Source organism: Desmodus rotundus, chromosome 1 (assembly GCF_022682495.2).
Source record: "Desmodus rotundus isolate HL8 chromosome 1, HLdesRot8A.1, whole genome shotgun sequence".
In the NCBI taxonomy this organism is placed as follows: domain Eukaryota; kingdom Metazoa; phylum Chordata; class Mammalia; order Chiroptera; family Phyllostomidae; genus Desmodus; species Desmodus rotundus.
The window spans coordinates 17171312-17197290 of NC_071387.1; positions in this window are offsets into that span (position 1 = coordinate 17171312).

Consider the following 25979-nt stretch of genomic DNA (forward strand, 5'->3'; position numbering starts at 1 on the left):
CATTCAGCTCTGTTACTCGGAAGTAGATGCAATGACACAGACAACCCTATCACATGGCCGCTCACAGGAATGAGTGACTGGAAGGGAGCAGAGTGCATGAGTCACCTAAGAGGGGCAGTCTGTCGGTGGGTTGGCAGGTGCCATTAAAATCCTGGAAATTGGTGATAAATTTCCCATATAACCTTCCTTGCAGCTTATGCTAAAAGACACTCCTGTGTGAGTCCCATCCACCAATCCCTGCACCTTGAAAATACTAATCCCTTCTCTAATGCTGGAATCCTCTCTATGGCTCAGCAGTTGTACACGCTGTGCTTGCATACCACCAGCAATGGGGCACTTACTACCTTGAAAAGAAGTTTGGCCCCTGGCCAGATGAGTGTAATCATGATCATGTTCTGTGATGGACTGAAATCTGACTCTCTCGCACCTGTGGGTAAGGAATGGGGTCAGGATTGTTGCTGGACGAAGGTAGGAAGGCCCTTTCTACCCAGTGAAGGAAACCGCCTTCCTCTTCTTCGCTGGTGCAACCAAACATTTAATTACAGAAGCTTCTCCAAGGCAATAGATGTTAAAAATTAAGATGAATACACTCATTTTGGCCAATAGCACAAACCGCTATTACTCTGAAAGTCCCAATTCATTACTGTATATTGTAACGGAACATTAACACTCACATAACGACCTCGGGATCAGTCTCGCATGCACAATCAGCGTGCTCTGCCCGGACTCCTTCATACCCAGGAAAGAAAGAAAAAAACCCAGATGCCCTCAGAAAATTGCCTTTCCAGGAGAAACATTGACAGACCCTTAATTACAGTCGTGTACCACGTGCAGCCTGATGCCACAACTCAATTCCGGGGCCCAGCCAAGTAATGGTGCGGACGGGGAGGGAAGCAGTGGGGAACCAGGGTTCTCCAGATCTCCTAACCTAGCTGAACACCCTTCCACCTGCTTTGCTTCTCCATCCGCCGGAGGAGCCTCCATCTCTCCACCCCAGTGTGCATGGGACAGTTGCCTGAAAGTAAGGCAGGCTCCCAGGGACCGTGCTCCATGGACCCCACCCCTCCACCCACAGGAACACCCTGGGTCTTTGGAGACAAACAGCAGCTCTCAAATCGACCCAACTGTCCCCAGCTTCAAACCCTTCAATGGCTCCCAGTGCCCTCGGGATACAATCCCAAGTTCTGACAGAGACCCACAGACTCTGCGTATTTGGGTCCCAGCCTAACTCTCCAGCTTCCTCCCTGCCATACGTTTCCCTTCCTGCCCCTCTAGACCAACTTTTCTGTCTCTCTACCTCCTTGCACATGCTGTTCCCTCCACACCGTTCCTCTCACTCCCGGGCTGGCTAATTCCCCTCCTTTGTTAGGTCTGAGCCGGGAGGTTTCCCTAGAGACGAGGAACCTCCTGCTGGCTCCTGTCCTCTTCTTACCTGACAGTTGGCACCACTGGTCATTATCTATTTGCTTGTTCCTTGTCTAGCTAGTTCCTTGGTCATCCCATTCTTCTGAATTACTCCCTCGGTCCCCCTCGCATCTGCCATGATGCTTGTTCAGAGGAGACAACAGGGACCATGTGTTGAATAAATCAGTGAGCATGTCACCCCTATTCCCAATGCTCCACAGAGTTTCTGAAACACACACGTGGCCCTGACTGAACTTGGCTTTCCAATTCCGGCCCAGGTGTCACATAGACCCCTGGCATTTGGAAGAAGCCTGGGTAGGGGTCCACTGAGGGCAGAGGAATATTAGTCAGGGCTCCCCAGAGAACCAGAACCAGCAGGATGTGTGTGTGTGTGTGTGTGTGTGTGTGTGTGTGTGTGTGTGTGTCTGGGCGGGGGGGGGGCTGTGCATAGATACTGATGAAAGAGAGAAATTTTAAGGAAATGTGAAAGCTCGCAAGTCCAAAATCTGTAGGGCGGCCTGGCAGCCTGAAAACCTGGCTGAAAACCCGGTGATGAGCAGTTTCCGAGTCTGAAGGCAGACCGCGGGCAGAATTACCTTTGCTTCAGGGGACTTCAGTCTTTTCCTATAGTGACTGTCAACTGATTGAATGAGACCCACCCACATTATGGAGGGTAATTTGCTTTACCCAAAGTTGGCTGATTTCAGTGTTAATCTCCTCTAAATAATATTTTCCCAGAAACATCTAGACTAGCGTTGGACCATCTAGGTAGGTACGTGGCCTGGCCAAGCTGACGTGCGAAATGAGCCATGACGGGAGGTAATGTGCCTGAATTCCCGCAGGGGCTGAGGACACAGTCCTGAGTAGAGGGCCCAGCTCAGGCGGCCCGTGGGACCATGGTTCAGGCACGGCTCACACTCCATCCCAGCTGGCCCTCTGGAAGCTCTGAGGGGGTATTCGCTGAAGGTGAGGACTGGTCTCCTTTATTCCCGAGAACCCTGTTCCCTGAGTCCAACCTGCTTCTGGAAATCGAGGGCTGAGCAATGGACAAAGAAAGCCCCCGGCCTCTCTCCCCACCAAAGCCATCCTGCGGCCTCAAGACTGTTGGGCAGCCGAGAGCGAGGGCCTGGCCTCTGGGGAGAAGCTCTGCAGCCATGTGACCTGACACATCACCTCGCTTTTAGTCCCCAGTTTACCACTGTAATATGCAATAATAATTTCTACTTTTAGGGTTGTTGTGAGAATTCAGAGTGATCTTGGATACAGAAAGCACTTAGATGGTTCCGGGCAATATATAATTAGTGTTCAATAAATAGTGGCTATTAATAATCTTAGCAGCAGTATTAATAGGTGTACAAGCCCTTTGTAACATCCACAGTGCTGTCCGGACGTGACCAGGGGGTCATTCAGGCCTGGGCTGAAATTAGGATGACCAGCTCCCCGGTTTGCCTGCTGCTGCCCTGATTTTAGCACTGAAAGGCTCACGTCCCGGGAACCCCTCACTCCTGAGCAAACCACGTCGGCTTGTCGTGCTGTGGGCCCTGCTTCTTTCTAGCTGTGTGTATGGGCTACGCACTTTACCTCTCAGAGCCTCAGTTTCCCCACCTGTAAAAGGGGACTAATGTTATAAACCAGCGACCCCTAAGCCAGCAGTATTGTCTGGAAATGCAAATTCTGGGGTCCTACTGAATCAGAATATCTGAGGATATTTTACAGACCCTCCTGGTGAGTCTGATGCCTGCTAAAGTGTGAGAGCCATGGGTATAAAAAACCCTCACAAACTTTGAGGCTAGAAGGGATTGGCAAGACACACTCAAAGTCATGAAAAGCAGGGACCTACAGCCAAGATTGCTCTACCCAGTAAATCTATCATTTAGAATCGAAGGGCAAAGAGCTTCCCAGACAAGAAAAAACTAAAGGAGTTCATCATCACCAAACCATTATTATATGAAATGTTAAGGGGACTTATTGGAAAAAGAGGAAGATCCAAACTATGAATGATAAAATGGCAATAAATACATATCTATCAACAATTGAACCTAAAAAACAAACTAAGCAAACAAGAAAAACAGAGACAGAATCATGGACATGGAGAGCATTTTGAAGGTTGCCAGATGGGAGTGGGAGTGGGGGACTGGGTGAAGAGGTGAGGGGATTAAGAAGTACAAATAGGGAGCTATATAAAAGCCAGGGGGACGTAAAGTACAGTACAGGAAATGGAGTAGCCAAAGATCTAATATGCATGACCCACGGGCAAGAAAGAGGGCGGGGGGATTGCCTGAGGGAGTGGAGGGTGCTGGGTGGAGGGGGGCAAAAGGGGAAAAATTGGGACAACTGTAATAGCATAATCAATAAAATATAATTAAAAAAATTAAAGGCCCTCACAGGGTATAGGGGGTCATATCAGACCAGGGGAGCACATGCCATGAGCACTCAGCGACCAGCGGCCATCACTGCCGTCATTATAAAGGAGGTGGTGGAATCAAGGATGTGGAGGAGGAACGTGGGGTGAATGGTAGCATTGTTGAGCCTCCTCCACCAAAAGTTCTTTCCTACCTGGAGCCGGACATGTGTTTGGAGTTTGCTGCCTGGCAGCTGGGTTAACTTCCGGCTTTCAGAGAGCTCAGTGCTCTTACCCCCATTTGGAGCGCACTCGGTGACACTGCGATCCAGTGCCTCCTCGCTGAGGGTGAAGGGCATTTGTGGACCTGTGGCCATCTGGTGCTGTTCCTTCTGGGCCCTGTTTTGACTCCATGGGTTAAGTGGATGCAACGACAACGATGACGGCTGCCATTTACTGGACCTGTACCATGTACCAGGTGCTCTGTGGTCATCATGGAACCTGGGCCTGCCTTTGTCCCCCACAGAACCCCCAGCCCAGCACGGTCCCAGCATCAAATGAGTGCTGAATGCCTATTTGTTAAATAACTGATTAAGTGTTCTGAGTACACAGTACACATCTTATTGAATTCCCATGATCTCTTCATGAATTAGGTGCGGCCATCACTGCCCATTTTGCAGACGTGGACACTCAGCCCAGAAACTTGGATGACTAGCCTATAGCCCCGCCCCCAGCTGTAAGAAGCAGGCCTGGGATTCAGAGCCTAATTTTCCTCTGTATGATGCCTGCTTTTATGGAGAAAGTACCATGAGATATGCTGGGTTCAACCCAAATACCACCTCCTCTGAGAAGCCTTCCTTGACTCCTGTCCCCTTCCCTCCAGCCCTGGTCACACATTTTATGCGCCCCCTCCCTTCATACCTCTCCCAAGGTTGGCATTGCCTAGCCACTACTTAGGCATGTGTCCAGCTTAACCTCTCCAAAGCTGGTCTGTTTATCTCTTTGGCCAAAGTTTGGTGAATGCATGAATGAGCCCGGAGACTCTGAGAAGGAGCCAGGGTTCTGGTGAAGAGGAGCAGGAAGTAAGCACCTCTCTTAACTAAAAGGAAGGTGGATTGTGATCTGGCAAATGCACCCTCTGGTTTCCACAGGAGGGGGTCAGGAGGTATTGAACTCCTATGCTCATCTTAGGACGTTCTCAAAAACCACAATGCACCCAAGACACCTGGACATCCCTTCGAGACTTCGCTCCCGTGGAAAACATCAAAGCCGAGGGCAAAACTGGCTCCCTCGGCCGACACTTCATTTGTTCGTTGTGCTCCCGGTAACATATGGCTCCAGCCATGACTTTTTAAAACAATGAAAACATCAAATTAAAGGGCTCAGCTGCAAGGAAAAAGATGAATGATCGGGACTGATAACGTGATTCAGTATTTATTTCTAAGTAAATGGGGGAGTGTCAACATTACCCAGAGTGCCCTGAATACAGATTCTTCTTCTTTCCCAAGATTTCAGGGAGCAGAATGGTTGAACAGCCTCCACCAGCCCTTAGCTGAGGTAAAGGTTTTCCAAGTTGTAAACAAAGATATTTATAAAACGACTCCCATTGGGAGAACTAAGTCAAATTCCTTTTGTCAAAGAAATTCATGTCAGACATAATTCTCCTTGAGTTTCCAAAGCCAGACTCTTAACCTTGACTAACAAGACAGAGAGGCTATAAAGCAACGTTCCCCAACCCTTTTATCATCAGGGATGGGTTTCGTTGAAGACAACTTTTCCACAGACCAGGGTAGGGGAGATGGTTTCAGGATGATTCAAGTGCATTACACTCAAGCTCACCTCCTGCTGTGTGGCCCGTTTCCTAGCAAGCCCAGACCGGTACCGGTCCCTGGCCTGGAGGTCGAGGACCCCTGCTCTAAAGGAACGGGAATGTTAATTTTGAGAAATCCCAGCCTCGTCATCCTTGGGAAAGCTGGATTTGCCAGGATCATTTTCTCTCTTGTGATGCAGTTGTTGTTATGTGTGTGCGTTCATCTTTTATCTTTTTTATTAGACGATTAGCTCCTAGAAAGAGTCCATTTAAAAAACTCATCTTTTATCCTTTATATTCCTCCCTAACGCTGCCTGAGAGTCACGCACAGCAGCAGTGAGACAGCGGCTTCTTGCTGAGTAGGGTGGTTGCAAGGAAGGGTTAAGTGAGGCTGTCTCCCCACGGTCCTGGCAGCTTGCCTGACAAATGCGGATGAGCACATATTAGTTTGGCGATGGGGACAGTTAAGGTGACCAACCGTCCCAATTTGCCTGGGACTGAGGGGGCTCCTAGGAGGGACGGTCCTGGATAAACCAGGCCAAGTTTGTCACCCTGGGGATGGTGAGGTACAGATGACTCCTCAGTCATGGAGCTGAGTAACTTATGTGGACTATCTCATTTAAATCTCATAACAGCCCTGTGAGCTAGTTGTCATTATTCTCATTTGTCAGAGTCATAAATTAAAGCTTTAGTCCTTTGCATCAGATACTGATTTTATTTTTTAACAAACAAATGACTTAACTGTTTTATTGCACTGTGGTAAATGAGTGCCTCTCTCGCCTACTCAATTCTTCACACCTCCCTGCATCCACACCATTGCCACGTGATTTGGGCTTGGTCCTGTGACTTGGGCTCCACCATGTGAATTGCTTTGGCCAATGGCAGGTGGACAAAAGTGATGGCATACCAGATTCAATCCCAGACCTTCCTCACATGTTTCTGCTCACACCCTTGAGCCTCTGCCATCCCCACGGGAAGATCCTGCCCCAGCCAGCCTGCTGACCCAAGGAGCCTGAGGTGCATGTGGAGCGGAGGTGCCTAGTGAGTCACAGAGCTGCAGTGCCCTGCTCAGCCCAGCCTCGATCAGCCAAACCCTAGGTGACCAGTAGATGGGTCAGTGAAAATAAATAGTTGCTTTTAAGCTCCCGAGTGCTTTGAGAAAGTTTGTTACATAGCAATAGCTAGCTGATATAGCCACCAACTTGCCCTAATGGTTTGGATTATTAGATTTCACTGATGAACTAAGCTAGTGTATTAAGTCTGGCTAAGTGTTCCTGATTGCTGGGTTCCTCATTTAGGGGAACAGTTGCTATTCCTTTCCAGGGTCGTTGTGAAGGGTTAGAAGAGAAGAGGAAGGAGAATGCTTACTGTGTGCCCAGTGCAGTGCTCAATGCTCCCAGATGCTCTCTCATTTGGGTCAAGTTAACGGAATCTGATGATCCGGAAGCCATCTCAGGCCTCCCTCTCCCTGGGAGGGAGGCAATTCTAGGAGAGATGGAGTTACCAATGCGGGCGCTCTTTGGTGACTTTCTCCAGTCTTCATTTTCCATACACACCAAGGGACACAGTGGAAAGGACCGGTTGGTAAGAGGCAGGAGACCTGGGATCCAGCTCCACTCTAGCTGCTGGACTTGGGCAATCCATCCCTCTCCGGGCCTCTGCCTCCCCCTTTGCTAATGCAGGTTTGCCATTGGATGTGAGCTCTGCCAGGCGGCACAGAGCAGTTGCGTGTGAGATGGTCTTGCACAAAAGGTTTGGAGTCAGACCCAGGTTTGTATCCTGCTGTTGCCCTTGTGCGCTTTGTGAGCTTGGGCAAGGTGCTTCACTCCCCTAATCTCAGTCCCCCCTCGCTGTAAGAGAGCCATTGTGCCATAAAGGATGAATGGGCCTGGCACAGGGAGGCCCTCCATCAGTGGTATTTGTTATTACTAATATGGTACAGCTAGTTAGTCTCCTGAAATCAGTCATCCCAAAATAGCAATCAGTTACTCCCAACAGAACATTTTTCTTCTTCGGCATCATTTCCAGCATTCACTCTTTAATTTTACAGTTGCGTTTACAAAAGAGTTATTTACAGTGCAGAGGGATAGGACGGCCTGCCTCCTTGAAATGGTTTCACAAATTTCCTTGGCTTCCTGTTAAGATATTAGAGCCCAGTAATTGTCGCTGTATATAAATGTGCAGCCTCGGCTGCGAAGGCGCGCCCTGTAGTAATTGTGAGTTGTCTTGACACTAATTACATAGGGGAGCCTGTTTAATTGCCAGTTAAATTGTGTGTGTTTTCTCTAATCTGTGTTTCTGGGCAAGTTGGATGACATCAGCTCCTCCTTGGACTAAGCGTGAATTGGGGAGACCCAAAGAGGAGAGAGTGAAGCTGGTGGAGGGCAGGGGGCTACAGCAGCCAATAACAACAGGGCCGTGTGTGGTTCGATGTATGGTCATCATGGGATCCAGCCTGGGGTCTCCTGGAAGCTGAGGAAGGGAAGACGAGCCAGATGAAATTTAAGGGCCTCATAGGGCCAGAATGAGAGCTTCAGCCTGTCCTCAGGACCATGCTCGGCGGAGTCCCACATGACAGCACCCAGATGTGTCACAGAGTCCCTGCACCAGCTGCTCCTGCCCATCCCCCTCCAGACCTCTGCTGACGCTGGTCCTTCTGTCTGCCGTGTGGGTCCCAGTCTTCTCTCCCTCACCCTCCTAACTCCACATCTGTAGTGCCCACATTTGATGCCCAGCTATAATGCTTCCTTTTCCACAAAGCCCTTCTTGATTACCCAGCTGGAAAAAGGGGTCCCCTCCAGTCCAAACCCCAATACTTCCCTGTAATCACTTTCTCCTTGTATTTGAACTAATTGAGAACCAGACTATGAGCTCCCTGAAGACAGGCCATGCTTCCTACAGAGTGTGTGCCTAACAACAGGAGGTGGGAGTCAGGGAAGCGAGGAGAGGAAGGAGGAGAAGGAGGCAAAGAGGAGGCAAAATAAGGAAGGAGCATCGAGGGGTAAGAATAGTAACTAGCACTTCCTGAGTGTTGTTGTGTGTGTGCATGTGTGTGTACCCGCCAAGCCCCGCTCTAAGCACCTTGTCCTTGTTACTCCACTTTCTCTGCCAAAATATCCTGAGGTGGGTGCCAGCATCAGCCCCATTTCCCAGATGAAGAAACTGAGGACTTTGAGAAGCTAAGTAACTTATTCACACAGTCCTAAGGGGTAGATCCCAGACCTGAGCTTCCAACTCCTGGGCTAAGCTGTGTTGAAGGAGGAAGGGCGAAGGGAGGGAGGGAGAGAAAGTTGAATTCCATAGCGTCACTTCTCCTGATGTTTAAAAACCTCTCCAGCCTTCCACACACGCTTTCTCTTTAGCTCAAAAGCTAAATTAGAGTGGATTGCACTCTCCTCACTTTAGTAATTTAGATAAAAGTAAAATTTTGTCTGAGAGCAGAAGCAATTACAGTGCGGGTTTTGTGATTAACTTGATTAACACTGTTTCGCTCTAAAAATGATCCCCCCCCCCCTCGCTGCTGGCATACTGTAATCAGAGCCCCGTCTTTCAACTGTGCTACAGCTGCTCTTTCTCTCCACACTCCCCCAAAAGGATTTTGACATAAATACTTATTAGGGAGCACTCTAGTCTCTGGCTGGAACAGTTGAGCAAAGAGGAGGAAAACGTCTCCCTCTATTCGCATCTGTAGCCGGTTAAAAGGCTATTGCCTGCTACCTAGGTTACTGACAGAGATCCCAATTATGCAGCAATGAAATATACATACATGATACAGGAGGGCTTATACATTTTTAATATTTTTTTCAAAGAGAAAACGTTCAGAGAAAACTCTAATTAGAGATTTTGTTTCTTTAAGAGGAAAATGATATGTGGTTTCAAGAAAGATTATTTGGGGTTATCATTGGGCAATTGAGAATCTTTCCAATCCCACGCTTCTGCTTCTTAGAAAGAGACCGGAGCTGACTGGGCAGTTGCAGAAATACTGAGGTCTTCTGTGGTCTTCTGTGAGCGGAGCTTTGAGATTTGAACCCTAGGTGGGTTCGGGGGATGAGACAGCATCCTGCTCTCTCCTACCCGGGACACTCCTCTGTGCCTCTGAGTCTGAGACCAGCGCTCTGCCATCCTGGACTTCCTGATCACCAGCTGCTGCTTTGGGAGTCCCCACTACCAGCCAGGTGAGAGACCTTGTCAGAAACCTCTTGTTAACCAAACCCACTAGCCTAGAGGGGGAGATTACTACTACCCCTGTTGTGACAAATAAAGAAATGAACTCCGTAGGGTCAGGCCACTTGCCCAAGATCACACAGCTGCTCAGCGGTGAATCTGGATTTGAAACTACACACAATGCTTCCAGAGCCCCTGCCTGCTCTCCTTGGCCATGTAGACACCTAAAGAATTACAGAGATTTTCAGCTTAGAGGGACTGCGGAGAAGGGCGACCACCCCACTCGGCGGTGGGGGAAACTGAGGCCCCAGGAAGAAACGGGACTTGGCTAGGGCCACAGAGCCTCTAGTCTGGGGTAGGCTTGGTGGCCTGTTTCTTGGCCCCCTCCCCTCACTCTGGGGTCAGGTCTGCTTTGTCCAGCCTTCCCCTGTACTGACCTCTATAAACTGAATTTTGTTCCACCAAAATTCCTGTATCGAAGGCATAACCCTCAATGTGACTTGTTTGGAGACAGGGCCTTTAGGGAGGTAATTAAGGTTAAATGAGGTCATAAGGGTGAGACCCTAATCCACTGGGACTGGTGTGGTGTCCGTATAGGAAGAGGAAGAGACACCAGAAGTGCCCGTGTGCAGAGAGGAGGCCATGTGAGGACACAGCCACAGGCCATCTGCAAGTCAGGAGGCAAGGCCTCACCAGAAGCCAACTCTGCTGGCACCTTGATCTTGGACTTCTAGCCTCCTGAAGTGTGAGCACATAATTTTCTGTTGTTTAATTCCCCTAGTCGGTGGCATCCTGCATGGCAACCCGAGCTGACTCACAGCCTCTAAGACTTGTCTGCTTTAATGTTGAGTGCTCAGCGCGGACCGGAACAACCGGAGGAGGCGGATCCTTTTACTAAAATCCACAGGCTTGTGCTAGAGATGCTTCTGCTAAGGCTGGCTCCTGGGTGATCTCGAGAAACTTTCCGGGATCCTCTGACACTGCTTAGTGTGCAAAAGTCCCAAACATTACAATTTCCTTCTTTCAATGTCCCAGCAGTTTATCTAGAGCTTCTCACTGAAATCAGGTTCCTGCAAATCTCGTGTCACCGCTGGGCTCAGATTTTTCAGTGTTGCCTTCATTGACTACTTACCCTCCACGGAGGCACTCAAGTCTGGAAACCTAGAGCCTCTGTCTCTGCCTTCCTCACCCCAATGCAGGGTGGCAGCGTCCTTCCAGGGAAGGCAAAGTAGAAGTGACATCATAATGTATCACTGAGAGGAGCTCTGGGGCTAGCCTGGGTTCAAATCCCAGCTTGGTTCCCTTATCAGCTGGGTGACTGTGAGCAGGTCCCCTGACCTCTCTGGGCCTCAGTGTCCCCATCTGTAAAATGAGGATGTGCTGGTCTCATGGGGCTGAAGTTAAATCAGGTTATTTGTTGAAGGTACACAGACTAGAGCACAGGTTGTTAGCGTGGTCTTCCTCACTACATGGATGAATGGGTTGAGCTGTACGAAACAGTTCTTGTGTAGGTTAAAGGATCTGGTCACATCTCAGCAGTTTCTTATGTGCCAAGCTCATACCTACTGAGCACTCAGTAGGCAGTAGATGCTGCACCTCACAGGCACCATCTGGGTAAGTGCATCCGGATGTGGATGCCAGGAGAGAGCAGAACCTGCAGCTAGCAGAGAGCAGACCAGGGATGCAAAGCCAGGTCTCCTGGACACACGAGCAGTCACCTGGCAGCCTGAGCCATGGCTCTGAACCCCATGTCCAGCTTTCTCTACGCTGTGCCTCCTTCCGTAGGCCAAGATGGAGGCAGACAGCCTGCAGGTGGGGAGACGGAGGCTGTCAAAACTCATCATCTTCCTCTACATCCAGCCATCCTAGAGGGGCTCACAGGGGTCCATCTCCTGCCTCCTTGGCCCCCTCCCATCCAGCCCTCAGCTGGCCTCCTGATTTCCCATCCTGTGCCACCAGCACCCCCCTGCCTTTCCTGGGGCGGGCTCAGGCCTGGCACCGCTCCAGAACGGCTTAATCAGAATAAATCCTGAGAAAGCACATGTATTATTTATTCCAGCAAAGGTTAAATAATTTGATGAATTTCTCAGGATGCTGCCGGAATGCTGATGGCCTCTTGGAAAAACACACACACACACATACCAACACAAACAAAATTTAAAAACCCAACAAATTTCTCTCTGTAACTAAACACACACACACATACACACATAACACCCATGCCTTTTGCCCTGTGTTAGCTCACGCAGGGGACCAAGGGGGCAGCCTTCAGTGACACCAGCACTGAGGCCCAGGAGGAGACATAGATTTTGCTCCTCGCTGACTGGAGATGACAGCTCCGCCCCTGGCCTCTCAGACCTGATGCATTATCTGGAGTGGACTATGCCTTTGATTCTGCAAATGGCCACAGAAAGCCTATTGATTTATAGGCCCAGATGATGGCCTGGGCTCTGGGGCTGTTGGGACCAAGGAAGGGGCCGGCAGGGAGACAGGAGGGCATGTAGAGGAGCCCCTGCCTGGGGACTGTGGGTGGCTGTGCCTGTCTCGCCCATGGCTGCCACGGCAGACTGGATCACCTGAGCCGAGTCAGGAGGCCAAGAATAGAGGCAAGTCAGAGCAGGTCATGGGTATCCTCATTCTCCTCCCCTTCCTGTTCCTCTTCTTCTGCTTCCTCCTCTTTCTCCTCTTCCTCTTCCTCTTACCCACCTTCCTCCCCTTCCTCCACCTTCTCCTCCTCCTCCTCACAGTAGCTGCCATTCATCCAGCACATCCATGTGCCAAGCATGGGGCTGAGTGTTTTATGAGCATCACGTCTTGAAACCCTCCCAACAGCCCCAGTGAGCTGAGTACTTGCATTTAAATCTCCATTTAAGAGATAAATAGTCCCTGAGAGGTTCAGTGAGTTGCCAAAGGGCACAGAACCATCAGGCAGAGCCAGGCTTCTCACCGCCTCTCTGGGCACCGGGCCGGCTCTCTCTCTGCTCTGCCATGTAGACTGGAATGGGGAAGAGTTTGTGCTCTGCAGGCAGAGGACCCAGAGTGCTGCCGCGGGGTGCTGCGCACGTTTCCCAAGGCCTGTGCCTGTACAATGCGGGTCACTGTCCCTGCCTCCTAGGGTTGGGGTGAGGGTCGAACGGGATCATATCAGGAGTGAGGCTCCGAGCAGCATCGGGCACAGACTGAGGGCTGTCGTCACGTCGACCGTGACAGTTCTCCCTGCACTGCTTCCACTAGCAGTCACACTGGCCAAGTTGGATACTACACTCCTTTTGACAAGTGCTTCTTCATCACATGGGTTCACTCCATTCTCAATCCCCAAACAACCCATTTTATAGACAAGGAAAGAAAAATCGACTCAGAGAGGCCTGGTGGAACTGCCTGTTGCAGAACCGCCCCATGGGGAGGCAGCAGAAGGGCAGGTGAAGGGCGCAGACCTTGCTTGACTGACCTGGGCAGGAATCACGGCTCTGGCCAACTTGTGGCATGACCAGTGGCTTGAAGCTTTAGATCTCTGACCTTTAATTTCTCATCTTCAATGAAAAAATGGGGAAAATACAATCTATGTCACAGGGTAGTTCCTTCCTTGGGCGCTGGGCTAAACAGACATTTTCAGGCTCGATCTCATGCATGTGGCGTGGCCCCATGTGCCTGGTGCGTGGTACTCAGCAAGCAGCGGCTGCTACTGTTCTCCAGCTGACCTATCCTCCTGCCCATCCCGAGTGTCTGATGCCTGAAAAAGCAGCTCCATCCTTCTGCCTGCTTGCTTCTTCAGACACTGCCTCCTATTACAGTCCTCATTCCTGCCCCACCACACTGCCTCAACATAAAACTTGTCCTAATTTTCTCCAGTGATGACCCTTTACTTCTGTTTATTTAACCTTTTGGCCATGACGCTGGAGGCTGTTCTTGGGTTTGGAGCCTATTGTCATCAGGGACACGGTCTTCTGTTTCCTTTGGTGCTCCGTTCTCTGTCAAAGAAGGGGGACATCTTCCTCCTGGGGAGGGCGGGAGTGGGGGTCAACAGAGGCACTCAGTGAGCCTGCCCAACTTCTGAGGCTTCATAAGCCCCGCCCAGACTCAGAGCTCCTTGAAGGCAGAAAGAGGTTCTTTTCACCTCTGTGTCCCCAGCATCCTTTGTTGGACCTAGCACACAGTAGGCATGCAGAACATGGTTGCTAAGTCCCAAGCCAAACCTGGATCCAGTGCCCCCAGATGGATTCTCACAGAGGTTAATCTTCCCAAACACCCTGCCCTGAACATCGGAGCTGTGGTTTATAGGGCTGAAGGCACCCGTCAGAGTAATTTCAGATTGTGGTCCTTCTGTGTGTTTGCTTAGCCACGAACAATTCTGAGAGTCGCCTCGTGGGACAGGACTGCATGTTAACCCACTGACCACCCACAGAGAAGCATCCGGATTCTTTGCCACCTGTGGAAGCCTCTTCTCCACGATCTCAGTCACCCACGAAGTTGAGAGGAAATGATGGAACAGCTGCCAAGACGGACATGGAACTGTCATCACAACAGCGTCGATCTGTGGACATTGTCCCTAACTCTGGATGAATTAGATGTACACCCAGATTTCCATCCACCCGCCCCACCCACCCATCTACCCATCCATCCATAAGATGGGTGATGGGTCAGCCAGGGTCCCTGTTGCCACAGTGCTCAAAAAGATCATAAGACCCTTCAGTCAGCTTGGGCTGCCACAACATACCACAGCCTCAGAGGCTTGAACGACAGACATGTATTTTCTCTCAGTCCGGAGGCCGGAAGTCTGAGATCAGGACACCAGCATGGTGGGGTTCAGGTTTTCTTTTCCTGGCTTGCAGATGCCACTTATTCACTATGTGTTCATGTGGCCTTTCCTTGGAGAAAGAGAGGTCGCTTTCTCATCTTCTTAGAAGACCACCAGTCCTATCAAGTTAGGATCTTACCCTTGTGACCTCATTTAATCTTAACTGCCTCCTAAAAACCCCATCTCCAAGTATAGTCATGTTGATTGAGGGTTAGGGATTTAACATAGGAATTTGGGGGGAACACAATACAATCCATAGCAACCCTCCAGGACAGGAGCATCTGATTGGGTCCCCTCCTCCCACCCTCTTAGCCTAGTGGGATACAGATGGAAACTATCTGTTAGTCCACTGTTTGGCCTTGACCAATCCTATCCCAAATACTCACAATTGGGAATAAAAAAGGCAGGATGAAATTACTTGGAGTCAGGCAAATATGGCTTTGATTCTAGGCTCTGTCACATAGTTGGGGAAGGGACAGCATTTAATCTTTAAGAGCCTTAGTTTCTCCATCTGTAAAATGGGGATAATCACAACTCATCTTTATAAAATGGGATTCCCCATGTCAAATACATAGCACAGTTCCTGGAACAGCGTGGTATTTAACGAATGGTAAAGTTGAGTATTATTAGGAAGACCCAGGCCTAGGAAAGAGCATTTCATAAAGGTGAGAGGTGGCAGAGTGCAGGGCTGAAGGGAGTGGGCTCCAGGGCCGTACCCCCAAAGCTCAAATTCTAGCCTTGCCTCTTCATAGTCAAATGACTTGGGGTCTGTGCCTCAGTTTCCCCATCGAGAAAAATGGAGTCAGTAACAGCAGCTATCATGTGAGATTATTATGACTTAATACCTAAAAAGTTCTTAGAACATAGTAAAAGTTTTTTAAAATACTGGTTATGATTATTTGAGAACCAAGAAATTCTGAGTAATCTTTATGGGGGGCATGCAATATTGCAACCCCTTAGATATACTTTGCTAATTTACAACCATTTTTTATTCAATTACATCACTTGCAGCTCCCTCCCTGGGGTCTGGGGCCGTGTCCTGGTGTCTTCCCTCCCAGCACACCTCCCCCTGGGACAGCTCTGCCCAGACCTGAAGCACAGGCCCCAGGGCAGGTCCCCTAAGTGCCCTGGACCCTGCCAGTCCACCAGCCAGGCCCCAGTGGGAAGATATGATTAGAGAGACTGCATATGGTTCCCCCTTTTTAATTACCGCTTCCTTAATTGAGTCACAAGTGGTGTTTGTGTTGCCATCAAACCCACGAGGACCTCGTTGTTTACGTGAATGACTCTCAGTGGAGTGACAGCTCCAAATGTGAGATGTTCTGTTCGCACCAATTGAGACAAAGTGGTGGGCAACTGGGCAACGCAGCGATGGCTACAGGTTTCCTTCATGGCACGTGGCCTGGGAGCTACTAAAACGAGCTGGTCTTTCTTTTGCAAAGAGCGACATGAAACATAGAATGGAACCTGAACATCACAGAACCCTGCAGCCATGGAACCTTAAGAGTCTTTGAGCCATAAACGGCTCCAATCTGCTGCTCTGATGCTCCTTCAGATGGTGAACGCTGCACCTCGTGAGACAGCACATTCCCTGCGCAGACCACTGTTGGGAAGACCCCTGCTCATTAAGCTCCACTCTGCATTTCCCTGACGCTGAGCCCTCTGGAGTAGTCACATCTGGGGAGGCAGCTGGAGTGGGAGACCGTTGCAGGGACCAGGATACATTGACACTCTGACTTTCTTTCTGTGAGTAATGTCAGTAATTATATATTGAGACTTACTATGGGCCTGGGCTTGTGCCAGAAGCTGCAGAGAAGACGAGAGGGATTCCAGCAATACTTTCTTTTTGAGAAATGGGCACTCAAGCCAGCAAGGGCCACACACACACACGGAAGGACAGAGGTGGTAATTGAGAGAATTAAGAGCCTGGTCTGCTGGCCCATATTCTATATGCAACCAGGAAAGGAAGTCAGAGAAGGCTTCTTGGAGAAGGAGTCACATGAACTGGGCCCTGAGGGGTGAGCACAGTGAGGAAGGATAGGGAGGAGGAGGAGCAAAGGGACCAGGCAACAGCATCTCCTACTCTCACTGTGTCAAATGCAGCCACAGCCCCTTTGCTTTCCCTTGTGTGCTCCATGAGACCCCGGCCAGGCAGCAGTCCAGGAGGAGGCTGTGCCTGTGGAGCTTCCCACTTATTTATTTATTTATTTTGGGTTTATGAAAAGATAATTCAGGAGACATTATTTCAATCAGACCCCTACGCAGTTTAGGAATGCTAATGCTTCCTCTATTAAAAAGGTGTGGAATAATTAGAATGCTGATGAAGACCAGGGGCAAACTCTGGAGAGATCCATTACCCAGTGCTCAGTGCTTTTCTGTCCCCTCTGTATCCCCAAGTGACAAATTAACACACCACAGAACAGCGGATGCTAACACTTAGGGCACATTTAGTTCAGACTGGAAGCTAGGTTTTTTAGAAAATGATTTTCATGGCTCACCCCTGGAACAATTTGGGACCGCAGAAGGGAGCCAGAAGAGGGTGAGTGGCGTGGCAACCAGGGGCTGGGGAGGCACAGAGCGACAAGGCCAGGCAACAGCATGGGACTAGGGGAGATGTCTGGGCTTTAATCCTGTGCACTTGCAGTGTGACCTTGGGACGTCACAACCTCCTACTTGGGGACCGTGAAAGGGTGAGCCTCACCAGAGGGAAGAAACAAAGGGAGACTTCGAAAAACATAAAAATGAGGTTAGTTAACATTCCCTGACTGCTTCTGGTGAGCTAGGCATTATTCAAAGGGTTTATTTGTATGAATTCATGTTACTCTCATAACAATGCCCGGGAGGTAGGTACTATTGTTATGCCTATTTTAAAGAGAAGAAATGGAGGTACAGAGAGCATTAGTGACCCTGTTGATGGCAGAATGGAAGCTAGACTTGGGACGTAACTGTGGGCAGCATCTGATGGCGCTGTGGCTAGAACTGGGAAGGTACAAGGATCACCCAGGGAACACCCAGGACAGGAAGTGGGGGTCCAGTTTACGAAGGGCCTTAAAAACCAGGTTTTACAGGCTGAGTGAGTCCACCAAAAGGACATTGAGGTCCTGCTCCCCAGCACTTATGAGTGTGACGTAGAAATAAGGTCTTGGAATATGATCAAGTTAAGATGAAGTCATGAAGGTGGGCCCTAATTCAGTATCACTGAGGTCCTTAAATAAAGGGGAAATTTAGATGCAGGAAGAGATGCACCTAGAGAGAGGGTGAAGTTATGACTCAGAAGTGCCGTCTACAAGCAGAGGGCTGTCTGAGGCTGCTGGGTGCTAGGAGAGAGGAACTGAGCAGATTCTCCCTCACAGCCCTCAGAAGGAACCATCTCTGCCAACACCTTGATCTTGGATTTCTAGTCTCCAGAGCTGTGAGACAATACATTTCTGTTGTTTAAGCTGCCCAGTTGGTGACACTTTGTAATGGCAGCCGTAGGACACTAACACCACAGGGAAAGGAGATGCGTGTCAGAGACCTAGGCAACAGGGAGCCACTGCAGATATCTGAGCAAGGGAACTGCATGCGGTTGGTAGTTTTAAAAGATCATTCCAGTGGTGTGTACGCTCAGCATCTTGAAGAGTAAGTGCTGAGAGCAGAAGCGCTGCCATTATCGCGTGTGAGCTGATGTGAGAACTGGCTAGGGGCTGTGTGGGAATGGGGGGTGGGGGCAGTTCGCGGTGAGGGTGGGACAGGAACCACGGGTATTGTCAACAGGTAAGGGACCCGGCCCCCATTCAGGGCTACAATAATAATGATGTTAAATAACTGCAATCACTAAATCCACCACCCGCTTTCGTTGCTTTACCCCCAGGGGAGACCGAAATGCGCTGAGTTAATATGTGAAAGGAAAAAAGAAGTGGAATTCAGGGATCAAACAACTTTTTTGATGAGGGAAGTGTTATTTCTACCAAGCTCAGACATCAAAGCGCGTGAATGGCGCTTTTTAGGTAATATTAAAGTGGGCTCTAAATCATGTTTGCATATTTCCCCGCTTTACCCAGGGATCACAGACGGGCTATCCTAGAGGGAGAGCACCAGGGATGCCCCTAAGCCAGCCTCCTCTCCAGGAGGACCTGTGGGTTTTTTCTGGGAATACAGCGCTTGTGTAAATACGGCTTAACTGTCTTTTTGTATTTAGCAGCCCAAGCATTAACATTCATTGTTCTTGGCCTACTATGCCTTTCTGTAGATTAAACTGGCGGAAAGCCTGACAGACAGACAGTTCAGCTGTGTTTTGACAGTTCTATCCACGCCAATGGCCCCTGCATCTGGAGATGTACTTGCATTATGGCCGTGTCACCTGTCGACCAAGTATCTAAAAAGCAAATTCTGTGTAACACACCCAGTGACTTAAAACAATAACCACGTTATTAATGCTCATAGAGTCTGTGGGTCCACTGGGCGGTTCCACAGTTAGCCCGGGGGTTGGCTGGGGGCTGGTGGTTCTGGAATGGTCTCACTTACATGGTGGCTAGAGTGATTAGGGGAATCGAGCCTTGCGCCTCTGTCCCTCCAGCAGACTAGACCAGGCTCACTCACGTGGCCTCAGGTTCAGAGTTTCCCAAGCATACTTGGCAAGCTTCTGCTTGTGCCACATTTGCTAACGCCCCATTAGGCAAACCAAATCACATAAACACACCCGGATGCCAGAAGGGAGAGAGAGCACGAGAGAGCCCCCCGGGGGTGATGGCACTTTGCAGGCAGGCATGGTCACGTAAGTGGGAGAAATCCGTGCAGTCTGCCATGCTCCTCCTCTTATAAGAACAAATACAGCCGGCGTATTTTAACGTACTTTGTGTCAGCTCGGTTCTTTACCATCTATATCTCATTTAGACAGAGAAGTTACGTAACTTCCTCAAGGTCACACCGCTAGTCATCACTGTAGCCAAGAGTCAGTCTCAGAACCGTCTGAACCTACATCTTCCACTGTTTTCCACGACTCCTTTCTGTTGACCAGTTACGCAGTTGAATTTGTCATTTTGGGGTTCTTAGAGCACGTCATTGGACTCTTCACTATATTCTAGTCAGTTACTTTCTGTTCCGTTTTCCCCATTGTTTGTCATCCAACCTCCCCTTGCCTACCCCCAGTGACGGGGAACTCACTATCTACTTGACTATGTAGTACACAGTTAAAAACTCAATCTATTACAAACTTCTTTTAAGTCAAAAGGAGATGCTAAAAAACCTGGGTGGGAATGAGGGGAGTTGACAGGCAAACTTTTGTTTAAGTTATCTTTTCTGTTCTGAAATCTCCAGCCTCTCTTTTTGGGCAGCCTGGTTTTGTCACTGTGGTTTTCTTTGTTCTGCATCATTTGGAAATTGCAATTTGCATTGAAAAAAACAGCATTGGAAACTTTTGATTAACCAGGTGAAGACTTTTTTTTTTCTTAAAGAAAGTGAAGATAAGATAATAAATGTTTAAAATCCTTATAAAACAGGGGCAATGATAATCGCCTCCCCAGAATTCCTAGAGCCATTCACTTGTGGTGTTCCCCAACAGTGTGCATTCTGGGAAGGCAGGGGCTGTGCAGATGTTCATGGATTCATTCATTCATTTGCTCATTATCAAACATGAAAAGAGTTTACTGTATTCAAGGCACTTTATTAGATAAACTAGGAGGTATAACTAATTATACACAGTCCTTACTCAAGGCTTTCAGGGTCTAGAAGGGGAATAAGGCAGGTGAATCTGACCTGAGGGAAAAAGTGCTGGCGGCCTATAAAAGGTACAGCTTGCAGCAGAAGGAACTCAGAGGATGGAGTGATCGCATCCAGGACTATGTATTCTGGGTCCTTCCCTTTCATCTGAGGCAGAAAACTGCTCATTACCAATGTGCATCAGAAGTCACTAAACCTGACCCTTCTGTGCTACTTCCTCCAACCTAAAAACACACGATGTGAAATCTCGGAAGTCAAGGCTGTTCTTATGCAAATTCAAAACTCAAAAGGACCCAGGGATGAGCAGCCCTGTGGTCAGCCTCCCGTGGATGGAAGGAGCTGTTCTGGGTGGGGGAGATGTCAGGAAAATCAGTCCCAGAGCTGGGGCACTCCACCGGCTTCTTCAACTTCCTCCCTGCAGATGGTTTCAGATGTTCTCTCAATAAAAATTACCACTGGGCAAACACAAATAAACTTAACGGATTTAACTGACAGAGTTAAACAAGCAGAAGATAGGATTTCTCTTAATGAGAATAAACTACTTGCATATGAAAAAGATTTAAAACTGAGGATCCAATAACTCACCAGAAACTTGGAACAGATTCACAGGATTGGGAGGGGGAAATAAAAAAAAACCCAGCAGGCAGGAAAACTCTGTCTGGAAGCTGGGTGCTGTGGAAGGGCAGGGCCGAAGCTGTGGGGGCAGAGGGAAAGGCATGGACCACGGTGCAGAATGGTCCCGCAGGGACTCCAGCCTCTGCAACCGACTGTGGCAGACCAGTAGACACCAGTAAAGGGTTTTAAGCAGGAGGTGATTGAAGTAAGTCTGTGCCTTTGAAAGATCACTCTGATTCCCTGCATCCATAGAGGCAAGGAAACCAGTTAGAAGGAGCTGTCAGGCTGGGAGTTCCAGCTTTCAGGGGAACATCAGAACCTGGCTGCTGGTATTTCTAGTAGGGTGAACTTGGCCCTTACCTTACCGTTTGGTGCTTTGGAAAACAATGTCTCCTCATTAGGATCACATGAGGTAATACTCATGTGTTACTTATTCATTCTACAAATATTTCCTGAGGACGTACTATGGGCCAGGTCCTGCGCACACACAGCACAGGGGACACAGTGGTGAACCAGACTGATGTGCCCTGCTCTCGCACAGTTATGTTCTAGTGGACTTTAGATTCTAATGTACTTGTCTGAATTTCTTGGTTGTAAAAAAAATGTTTTTGGCCATTGTCTAACTTTTTTGTTTGCAATTAATAGAAACGCAGCTTGCTTAAGGAACTGATTAAGGAGCTGATCAGTGCATAATGAGGTAGCCCATTGAAGCTGAGAAATTGCCTCAGGGATCAGGTTCTTGGCACTGGGAACTGAAGACTAAATTCTGAACCATCACAATTCTCCCTCTGCTCCTGCGTCTTGTCTCTGCCTTTCTGCACATTGGTTCCTTTCTCTCCCACTGCAGAGAGGCCTTTCCAGTATGGTGGGGACAGGGCCACCAGCAGCTCTAGCTCAGCAACCCCAAGAAAGAAAGTGCTTCCTTCCTTCAGTCAGCATCTGCATGGCAATCCCAGATAAGGTCCTTCTAGACCAGGGGTGTCACACTCATTTTCACCAGGGGACACATCAGCCTGGCTTTCAAAGGGCCGAATGTAATTTCAGGACTGTATACACGTCACTACTCCTTAACTGTTAAGCGAGAGCTCGGCACTGCCGCCGGGTAGAAACAAGGTGCTGGGCCGGATAAAACAAGGTGGGGGGCCAGATTCAGCCCGTGGGCCTTGTGTTTGCCACCTGTGATCTAGACCCTGCTTGGGTCACCTTCCCATCTCCTGAGCTAGGCTTGGAGCACGTGGCCGATGGACTGTAACCAGTGGCTCTATCAGAAACACAGGGAGAGAAGAAATATCCCCCAATGGAAGGGAAGCAAAGAAACAAAAACAGCAGATGCCCTACCATGAAAAGCAGTTAGCCAGAGCCTGGCAGGTAGTTAAGTGTGATGAGGGGTAGCCTGGAGTGGTGATAGTAGGCTCAGTAAGCACTGGCAGGGACCCGGTTTTCTTGATCTGCTTTGCTAACTGGAAAACTGAGGGCCAGAGAAGGAAAGGACCCATCTTAAAAGCAGATGCAGTCTTCCTTAGAAAACCAGTTTATAATCACAGACTTTCCCCTTTAACCAGCTGAGTTACCTGCAGCGAGCTACCACCCTCTGAGGTTACCTCATCCCCAGATGGGCCATTGTCAGCCGCCCGATGATGCTCACATGGGCACCACAAGATTAAGTGCGATGATGACTACAGCACACAAGCATCAGGCAGAAACTGTACTGGCAGCTGCGACTGAATCTGGTCCACAGATGTTTTGTTTGGCTCATCAAATGTTTTCAAAGAGTTGAGCCAACATTTAATAATTGGAAGATTTTACATTAAAAAATGCAGATTTCTGGCGTCTCTTGAAAAAAAATCAAGAGATCTGACAACATCAGATCTGAATTCCCACATGGCAGCAATCAGCTGAAACTGAGAAGCAACTGCCCCTTTACACAGGGCATGTGTCCTCTTGCTCCAGTTCACCGCAGTCCCCACCACTCCCTATTGTCCCTAACGCAGAGGCCAAGGCACAGTCACCATTTATCACTGAGCTTGCACTCTTGTTTTTCCAATAAGAAATGTTTTTTCTGCACTCATGTCTCTTTCACAATGGAAAATCAAATAGAATTGAGGCAGGGGGGGAGGCGTCAGATGATTTTTCTTACACTCAGCCCACTTCAATCCCTAGCCCCTCTAGGCATTTCAGTTTGTGAGTATTGTTGTATGGAGTTATTATTTTTATTAGATCATTATTTCCCAACCAAGAGAATAATAGGCAGGCATGGCAGTAAACTTTCTGGAAATAATAATAGCAAGCAATTTCCCGGCGCTTATGAGATGCCAGACACCGTTTTAAGTCTTTTACATATTGTATTTCAGGGAATTCTCAAAACCACCCTATGAACATGCTATATTATTATTTGCATTTATAAATGAGGAAACTGAGGCACACAAAGGTTAAGTTGCCCTTGTAGGGATCTGAACCCCGATAGCCTGGCTTCCGAGCCCAGTGTCAGGGCTAATTGTACTAAAGTTGCTGGTGTGTGTGCGTGGGTGGACACAGACAAACGCACTCGTGTGCATGCACGTGTGTCAGTCTTGGTGCTGTGGGTTGCAAGGGGAGGTCCACAGGATGAGTCCGTAGAAAGGGCTGAGGGATCACAGGCTTGAGAACTGAATTCTGCTCTGGAAAGCAGAATGGCTAGATCTTCGTTAATTGTGAGTCTCCCACTCACCTGGATGATCTCCCCACGCACGCCGGCCTCAGTTTCCCATCTTTAAAATCAGGTAAAGGGGTTGGGCTAGATGATCTCTGAACTGCCTCCCAGTTCTACTGTTCTGTGATTCTCTTTTTCAATACTTTTGAAAATACTTTTTCAAACTATTTCCTGGAGATGAACTGTGGCCAAGTCAGAGCCATGTGTCAGCTTGGAAACGGCCAGGAAGCTTCGTCCAAGCTGGTGCCTCCATGTAGGCCGTGCCAGCGACCAGAGCGTGCCGCTCACTGTGGGGAAGTTCTGCCATTGCAAGTTCTTAGCAAGTGGAGCCCAGCGACGGCCAAACTTCCAGGAACCAGCCCCTCAGTTCCCTTGTGATCCTCTCAGAAAGCTGGAAGATGTGTCTCTTAACTGACTTCCAGTTGCAGGGAATTTTCCAGATTTGGAAAGAGTGATGATGGCCTGGCAGTCTGGAGGCCTGAGACGTACCTCTGGCCCTTACAGTGTGACCTGAGCCCTGTCGACGCTCTCATTCCCGTGTGAACTGCCCTCTCTGAGCCTCAGTTTCCCCGCCTACCGTGCTTTAGTACTATACAAAAAGAAGAGGCAATTGGCATTATTTGCAGAGAAACCAATTTCCCCCGAAACAGGCTATACCATAAATCCCAGAGAGACCTCCACAGAGCGAGAAAGGGTGAAACCTGGGGCACAGAACAGTGGGCGCCCTGCTAGGCCTTGCCAGGGAGACAGCAGTGTGGGAGGCTGGATTCCTGCCATGGCCCTGGAAGAAGACAGAAAGCTCCTATTCTCCCAACATGTACATACTCTAATCCCCAACACCTGTGACAATGTTAGGTCGAAATGACAACAGGGACTTTTAAAATAGGGAGATTATCCTGGATTGCTCAGTTGGTCCAATCTAATCACATGCGCCTGTAAAAGCAGAGAACTTTCTCCAGTTGGGCTCAGACAGAAGCAATAGAAGAAGAAAGAGATATTGGCAGCAGGAGAGAAATGTGACCTACCGTTGCTGGAGGGAACCATGTAGAAAGCAGCAGAAAGGAGTGCAGGCAGCCTCTGGTGCCAAGACCTGGCCCTGGCTGGTGCCAGCGAGCAAGTGGGGCCTCAGTCCTACAAACGCCAGGAACAAAATTCTACCAGCAGCCTAAGTGGGTTTAGAGGCAGAATCTGTCCTAGGGCTTCCAGGTAAGAGCCCAGCCCAGCCTCCACCATGTGAGACCGTTAGCAAAGGACCTGCCTAGGTTTTGTGTCCAGACTTCTGGCCCATAGAACTGTGAAATAATAAATGGGTGTTCTTGTAAGCCACTGAGTTTGTGATAATTTGTTCCGGCAGCACAAGAAAATGAATACAAACCTCTTGTTGCAGGTTGAGACTCATGAGAGAAAAGAGCAGTATGTGGTCTCATGGGTCCCACAGTGTGTAGAGAAGTGGGCAGGTATGTGGTCTCATAGGTCCCACATTGTGCAGAGAAGTGGGTGCAGAAGAGAACTGCGGTGGTCACTGGCTAATGAAGGGTGTTTCTCAGGTATTGGACCTGGAAGCATCCATCAGGTTTGGAAGTAAAAAGGAGGGAGAGCTCACTCCTTGGGGGAGGAGGGGGTTTTCTTTCCAGTCTCCAGAGAGCACCTATGTTAGGGCCAAAGAGATCATTTGGGGCCTGAGATGACCCCACTGAGCAGAGAGGTATATGTGACAAGAGAGCAATCTTCACATGCTGGAAGCGTCCCCAAGTTCACGAGCATTCCAGGGAATCAATATCCCCCCTGAACACACATGATAAATGACTGTACTAGTATTTCACATTTTCATCCCATTATGTATTTCCTTCATGTCTGGAAGGCTATAGAATCAAAATTGGGAATGTAAATGATGAGAAAAAGGGAACGTTTGTAGGATGAAATTCTTCCTTCATAATCACAAAATTGTGATAAATCAAGCCCCTTTGTCAATTTCTGCTTTGTTGCATTTTATCCCACAAGTCTAGGCTGAAAGGGCTTTGAAGGGGAAGGAGGGTTATAGACCTCTGTGCTGACTCAGCGCAGTCCAGCACACATTTATTATACACCCACTGTGTGCTATGCGCGGTACAAGGAAAAAGGAAGTGGGTAAGAGCATTTACAAAATCACGGTGGAGCTGTGGTTTTGTGCCTGAACAGAACCATTACTGACTTACCTCCTCATGACCAGTGTGTCTTCTTCAAAGTGGATTAGCAAGGATGGAAATGCACTCTTTACTTCCTAGCATTCATACTTCTATCGTGCTGTTCCCGTTCTCAGGCATGCATTTCCACACATTCCTTCGGCTCCAGTTGAAATCCGATCTGTTGAAATTTGACAGCCCAGAGCCAGTAAAAGTCCTAACGGAGTACATGTCCTTGCACTCTGCAATTTGCCTTCCAGGAATTGATCCTTCAGAAATAACCGTGGATGTGCATAACG